The sequence below is a fragment of the Lepidothrix coronata genome, unplaced genomic scaffold (genome assembly GCF_001604755.1).
Source record: "Lepidothrix coronata isolate B3197 unplaced genomic scaffold, Lepidothrix_coronata-1.0 Scaffold56, whole genome shotgun sequence".
Lineage (NCBI taxonomy): Eukaryota > Metazoa > Chordata > Aves > Passeriformes > Pipridae > Lepidothrix > Lepidothrix coronata.
In genome coordinates, this window is record NW_016690236.1 from 2,467,330 (window position 1) to 2,474,593 (window position 7,264).

Below are 7,264 nucleotides of genomic sequence, written 5' to 3' on the forward strand. Positions count from 1 at the left end.
CCGCTCAGCCTGTCGCCCCTGTTACTGGGCTTCTCTTTTTTTTTTTTTTTTTTTTTTTTTTTTTTTTTTTTTTTTTTTTTTTTTCCCAGAGGAGACGGCCGGGTAAAGGTAAATCTCCCGTCGCCAGCAGGGGCAAGAGGAGCCCCTGAGCTCCCCCCGTGTTCTGGCTTTCCTCTCCGTGAAGCCCTGTGTACACAAAGGGCTCACTTCTGCCTTTCAATTAGGTAACCGAGATTTATTTACTTTTACTCTTTCTCCCATCCCTACATGTATTTAGTGTCTGTAACTCCTGTCAGCCTCAGGATTGGGTGTTCTTTTAAATTTTTTTTCCCCTCCTCCCGATTAAGTTATTTATTTGCATTTCCCGGGAGGCAGATTTAAATCAAACGTCCGTGTGAGGGAGGACTCCATCCAGCCTGAAACCTACAACCAGGAGACAGACGGGGCCGGCCGCAGTGCGCGGGCGGCGGGCAGCTGAGCACTCCGGCTGAGCGCCTCATCTCGCCTCACGGGGCTGGGGCTCCCGCGGCTCTGGAGGTTCCCGAGGAGCCCCAGCTGGGTGGGAGGCTTCTTCTCAGCATGTCTGAGGGGCTCGCTGAGATCAACCTCAGTGCATACCCTCAGGGAAAAAAACAACAACCAAAAAACCCCAACACCACAGAACACAAAAAACCACTAGGGTGTTGCTGAAGAAGGATGGTTTCCCCGTGCTTAAGGGCTAAACTGGCAGGGACAGCGCTTGGCACTGGCGGGTCCTGCGAAGCTTTCCCGAAGCGCCTTATATGGTGCGGGGAGGGGGGCGCCCCGGGTACGGCTGCGAGCGCCGATCCCGAACCCAGGGGAGCGTGTGCGTGGGGGGTCGCTTTGTGTTACACACGCTTGTGTCATTCTAGGGAACAGAGGGAGAGGCCGCCGGAGGAGACGGGGGATCTCCCAGGATAGGCAGTCCCACCAGAAGGAAGAGCGATAGCATCCTTTCCGGCCACAACAGGTAAATCGTATTTGGCCACTACAGGTTGAAGTTGTGTTGTTGCTGTTGGTTTGAGCTTTTTGTTTGGATTTATGGTTTGTTTTGGGGTGGGTTTTTTTGTGTCTTCGTGGGAGGTTTTAGCACATTTTTTTTTTTCATTCTCCCTCTTTTTCCCTCCTCTCGGCGTTTTCTGAATGGCATGGACCTGACCAAGGGGAGGCGGCTATTGGCAGCCCGGGGAGCGCCGCCGCCCTGTCCCCAAGCCAGCTGTCTGTCCCACAACGGGGGGACGGAGATAACCCGGAGACGCGGAGTGCGCGTCCCGCCCGCTGCCCCTCCCTCGTCCCTCGCGCAGCTCTGCCGCAGCCCCGCGGAACTCTGCGGGCCCTTCGCTGCCAGCCACCGCGGGAAATGCCACGGGAGAAGACACTTCCCCTCTGAAGCTCTGTGCGCGACTTCCATGAAGAAATGGAAGGGAGTAAAGCCGAGGGTTTGTCTATTTGGCATTAAAACGGGGGGATAAAAACCCGCGCGGTTCGGTCCCCTGCTCCGCGCCCGGACCGCATGAGAGCTGAGCCCGTCCCTGGGGCGCGGTGGCGCGGCCCCGAGCGAGGCCTGCGGGAGCTTTTATTGCTCATAAAGGGTACTGGGGGAACGGCCAGTAATGCGATCAGGAAGGGAGGTATTAGGCAGAACAGCGCTCAGGCACTAAAAGCGCCCAAAAGCGTGCTCTCAAAGGACACTTCGGGCCAAGCAGCAGTAAAGGTTTTATTGGTAACTGAGAAGCGCCTCGCAGCCGCAGGTTTGCCATTAATGATCGCTTCGGTGGGTAAGAATTACACTGCCGGGCTGATGGCGAGACCCAGCGGGCAAAGGGCACTACGCGGTAATAGCAAGTATTTACTAAAGGAGTTACTGCCAAATGAATGCCGGGATTCAGGCTTCGACTTGCCGGATAAACTTTTTAGTAACTATGAAAGGAGGCCAATAACATTTATAGAGGAAAGAAAAATATTTGAAGTCAGAAACTTCTCTAGTAGCTGAAAATTAACTTCCGACAACAAGCTGGATTCCCCTCCTCGTTAAATCTAAGAAACTCTGTCCTTAAATTTCACCCTAAAAGATCTACTATTTTAAAAGTAACAGCACCCCGCAAGGCAATTTTCCAGCTGTAGAAGAACCTTTAAAACCAAACCAAGTGCTGCCTGTGGGCAGACGTGTATGCTTAGAGCAGTGAGAGCCGAGCATCGACAATATTTTTGTTAGGATTTTCAGGTATGCAGGGAGCACACAAATGTTATATTTTCTTTTTGATCTGCTTGTTGTCAAGTAATTAGTAAAAGGAATTACCCGCTCTGGCGCTGTGCCTTCGGGTAGCAAAGGCATTAGAACTTTAAACTTCGCATTTTCTGAAAGTCTCTGGCTAGACTGCCTCCTCCCTCAGCACCAGTCCTTTCAGGGGGGGGTTAAAATTTTAATTCAGTTCGTTATGATTATGAAGGGGTGGGTTATGTCGCTGTCTCTGCCCATTTGAAGTTAATAGACTGATTCCAGTGACTTTGCTTCTCCGGGCAAAGGCGGGGGGGAACTTTGTGGAGAAGCGCCTTCTCTGTCCCCCCCGCTGCCTCCCGGCCAGCTCTGCGGCAGGGCTGGCACGCATCGTGACACAGGTAGATAAATCAGATGGGGCGACAATCAGCGCAGCGTCCACTGTCTTTGGGAAGGTTCTCTCCTTTTGTCTTCGAAAATCTGCCACGCGAATTTCCCCAGTGGACTCCTGTATTTTAATACGCTCTGTAATGTTAACTCTACCTTAAAAAAACCCAAAAACAACAACAACAAAAAAAAACCCCAAAAAACAAACCCAAAACAAAGAAAAAAACCAACAAAAAAACAAAGGGAGAGAAGACGGCGAAGGCGCTTGTAATTAACTAATCCTTTTACCTTTTCTCAAACACGGATTTAAGCTCTAAATTTTATCCGTGCAAACGAAAACAGTAAATATTGAGGTACAGGTTCATAAAGATACCTAAATGAACACATAGCTTTAGTGTGTGCATATGTATACAAGCAGTTTTGTCATTTGTTCAGTGCACTTCCATTGAAAAAGAAGAGAGGCTGATTAAATGATTATCCTTTCATCAGATTAAAGTCCGTCTGTTATTTTTAAATCTTTAAATCCTTTCGTCAGGACTATGGCTTTATTCGAAATGATGAAATAGAGGATTTTTGCTTGTAATAGGAAGAAAAAAACAAATAAAAAAACAAACTACCCCATCCCCAAAAGATTTTCTCCACCTTCCCACCTCCAAAACAACAACAAAACACCAGAGCATCCGAGAATTTTTTAGTTTTATTTTGCTTGTATATTCAATGCAGAAACTTAACAATTACAGGGTAGAAAACCCATTTGAAAACAGTAGGGCCACGTTACGACAAAGGTCTGGCCAGCATTAATTTAGTGTTTGGAAAACAGTTGACAGCTGCGAAGGTTTCCCCCTTTCCTTCCTTTCCTTTAAAAATAAACCCCTTCAAATCCCAGACCCCATCTCGGTTTCTCTGGGTAGAGTCCCTTCTCTCTCTTTCCAGTTGCATGAAGGGGTGAATTGAAAAATCATTTAATTATTTTCATTCTAATCGCCTTAATCCCCCTTATACTAGGAGCAAATGATGATAATGGGATCCACATGGAAAAGACCCCCGAGAGAGGGGGATTAGGGCAGAATATTCTCCCTACCCTGCACCCCGGCAGGTGGAGACCGGCGGGGCGGGGCTCGCCACGGCACAGCTCGGCTCGGCTAGGCTAGGCTCTGCTCGACTCGGCTAGGCTCTGCTCGACTCCGGCGGGGTTGGGGGTTTTAACATGCAAAAAAATATTGGAGTAAGCCTTCTCAATCTGTGGGTAGCTTGTTTTTTATTATTTCATTTTTGCTCCAGGTGACACAGCTGTAAAGTGACTCGATTGTCACCCTGGGGAGACAGAGGACTCTCCTGAAACAGGGGAAGAAAAAATAAGACACCGCTCCTCCCCCCCTCCCGCGATCCCCCCGCCTCTTCGGAGCCTGAGCAACGACAAACTGATTAATCTTCCCAGGTCGCCCTCGCAATCCCCGAGGGCCGCTCCGCTTAGCCGCCATCCGCGGTCCGCGAACGTGCAAATCCCCCGACTGCGGGGGCTCCGCTGCAGCCCAGGGAGGAGGAGGAAGGGCAGGTCGCCGGCGGCACTATTTAGAACCACCGCCGCAACACTACTCCCATTTGAGGCTGCAGGAACAGAGCCAAGAGGGAGATCACCGGGCGCTTGGTTTTCTTTGGGTGTTTTCAGATCTGTACAAACACTGGGCCTGCCGGTTTTTATAAACAACTTTTGAGACGCAGTCAATCAATCATACTGGCAAGCAAACAGACCAGGAGCCTAGGATATATACAAGGCATAAACATATACATATAAATTTTGTCTTCTTTGGAGTAGTTAGGGTTTCTCTTAGAAAGGCTTATAGAAAAAAAAAATCTATCTATAAAGATTCTGACAAAGTCAGGAAATCACAGTGAAAAAGTAGGAGGTATTGTTAGGCAGTTATGTTACATTGTATGCTTTAATACTAGCAAGGAAAATACTGGAAAAGAGAAAGAAAAAAGTATCTAACCAACTTGAAAACTTAAAAAAAAATATTATGCTTACAGTCAGAGAGACAATTTCAAGAGTACGTGGCTGAAAAACATGAAACGTGGTTGTTTTAAAATACAATGCAATAGATACATCTGGAAAAGACATGAGTTTACCAGATTTGCTAGTCAGCAAAGTATTCTTTATGTTGCAGTCATTTCTAGCCTTACTTTTTAATTTGAAACATATTTGTATCCAGGGATAGGTTCTTGGGAATGCACTGTGTTGTTTTGGTTTGGTTTTTTAAATGATCTTTTGATAAGAAGAGCCCTGCACAGTATGGAGTTTGTGCCCTCTCTTTCTGAGTCTTTTGCTTGCAAAAGGATATGAGCGAACGAGGAGTCCATAGCACAAAGAATGCAACAGATCTGAACATCCCAGTAATGCAGAAAGAATAGTTAGGGTAGGAAAAGCTGATCAAGTGTCAGGACTTAAAAGAGAAGAGCTTATTCTGTGCTGGTGTAAATTAGGAGATTAACAGATATAGAGGACTTGTTGGTGCTGCAGAAACGGTGTGTTGTTCTTAATCTACCCTGCCATGATCTGAAACTGTGGCCCTTTCTGGATAGTGAGATTGAGGAAAGCCTAGGGAATGATGCTCAGAGAGGAGAAGCTGTGCTCTGGCAGAGAGCATCAAGAGAAGCTTTTCCCAACTGGTGAAACCTTCCAAACAAGCTTGTATAATTGAGGACCAGTGTCGGATTAGTTTAGGAAAGACCTTGTGACTGCATCGCTTTTATGGAAAAGAATAATTTTCTCTTTTTGAACTTATTGCATTTGTTGTGCAAGTTTTCCTACCAAGAATAAACTTGGTATTTGGTAATTTCACTCCATGGTTGTCATCTGTTAAAACAAATCCAATAAGGAGCCTAAGCCAAATACTACTCATGTCAGGAAAGTGGGTTTTGGTGCTGTCCTTCCAAGCTGACTGGGTCTTAGAGACATAAATAGTAGGGAAGTTGTTTCATTGGCTTCTCAGAAAGATGTGTATGGTCAGCAGAATAAGATCCCCCTTTTAACGACCTGTGTTTAAAATGGATTGGATTACTTGCTTGCTTAAAGGCAGTTCCATTTTCATATAACAATTTATACTTATCATCATGTAAGTGAAAGCTTTAGCAATCAAAGCTTTATTCTTGCGGACCTGAGGTATTATTTTCCACAGAAATGTATTATGGAGTCCTTTCACAGAAACTTGTCTTGATTTGTGATGTATAAGACTGACACAATGAGTGATAAATGTATTAAATGACAATTTCCAGTTAAAATACTACATGAAATACATAGTCATTAAAATAGTATCTGAAGACTCTGCAAATACCTAATAATTTTGATGTAAGTGATTTTAATGTTATGGAAAAACTGAAAGCTCACATATATTTTTATCCTCGAAGATTCAGTCTTTCCGTCTCTTCCCCCAAGAGAAATTATTATTAAGACTGATATAAGCAAGCTTTTCTGGAAAGAAAGAAAATGAAAAAGGAGGAAAGGGGAGAGAATTATACAATACACATACCTAAGAGTATAAACAACTCCACCCTTCATCCTCCAACCTGGCTTTCTTCAGCCTTTTGAGCATTTTTTCTAAAATTTGTGATATGGCAAGTGACAAATGTCTTTCCGGAAGATCTGACAATGCTACTGACTCACCAAAGACTGTTTGTGAGAAGTGCTGGCCAGAGCAGACAGGTTACTATTCATCAGCCTCTTAAAACACAAATTCTCCTTTGCTACATTATGTGGTACACCTCTACACTGAAAATTGGCTATGAAGGGAGTGAAACCAAATGGACACTTCAATCATTGCTTGAGAAGATTAGATTTTACTAAAACTGAGACGGCTTTTCTTTTAGATCAATATTCTGCCATACCTATACAGGTGGGACTCTGCTTTTTGTTTTACAGATCTCCTATGCATCACGGGCATTGAATTTTACAATTTCTCTTTTTTCTGAGGTTAAACACTTTCTGGCACTATTTGTATTAAGTATGACTTACACTACTTGTAGTAAGCATAAACACTCCAAAGAGTCAACCTGCTTTTGCTTCTCTTCTTTATTGAGAATAGATTATCCCAAAAGATTTGAGAATACTGCTATGTTTCAATTGATAACACAGTGACGTTTATCAGCTTAAACAGTGTGTTGAGACAATGGATTTGTGAGAAGGTGAGGCATTAAAGATAATTCTAAGCTTTTGCTTCTTCCAAATCTCAATAACATCCTGACTCTACTCCTTTGAGTTACTGATTTGCTTTTGACAGCAGTGGGACAACAATTTTACTAGGGTGTAACTTGTTAGCTGTCTTGTAAGGATAATGCAGATAAGCTTCTCCAAGTATTATCTCATATTCTGTGTAAAATTCTTCTTAGTTCAAGTATGTAGCGAACAACTTCTAAAATAGACTAAAGATCATCAATCAGCATTCATTAAATTAATTTGAGGATGATTTTGGAATGGATTGATATAAAACTATGATTGGCAATACGACGGATTAGTTGGAGGGGGAAACCTTCAGGCCCTGGGTGCCAGCCCATTACCTGGAAGGTGAATGCTCTTCCCCCCTGCCCCCCGCCACATGGCCTGGCAACCCTGTAAGGAGCTCACACAGACCACCAGGGAGGGAG

General features: G+C 44.8%; 1 long non-coding RNA gene across 1 annotated transcript; it reads left to right on the plus strand.

The window, feature by feature from the left end:
• Window positions 1-891: 891 nt before the first annotated feature.
• Window positions 892-5,460, plus strand: LOC108498160. The gene is made up of 3 exons (XR_001875093.1): window positions 892-991; window positions 1,185-1,460; window positions 3,908-5,460. It is a non-coding gene; the product is annotated as an uncharacterized LOC108498160 (long non-coding RNA).
• The last annotated feature ends 1,804 nt before the right edge of the window (window positions 5,461-7,264 follow it).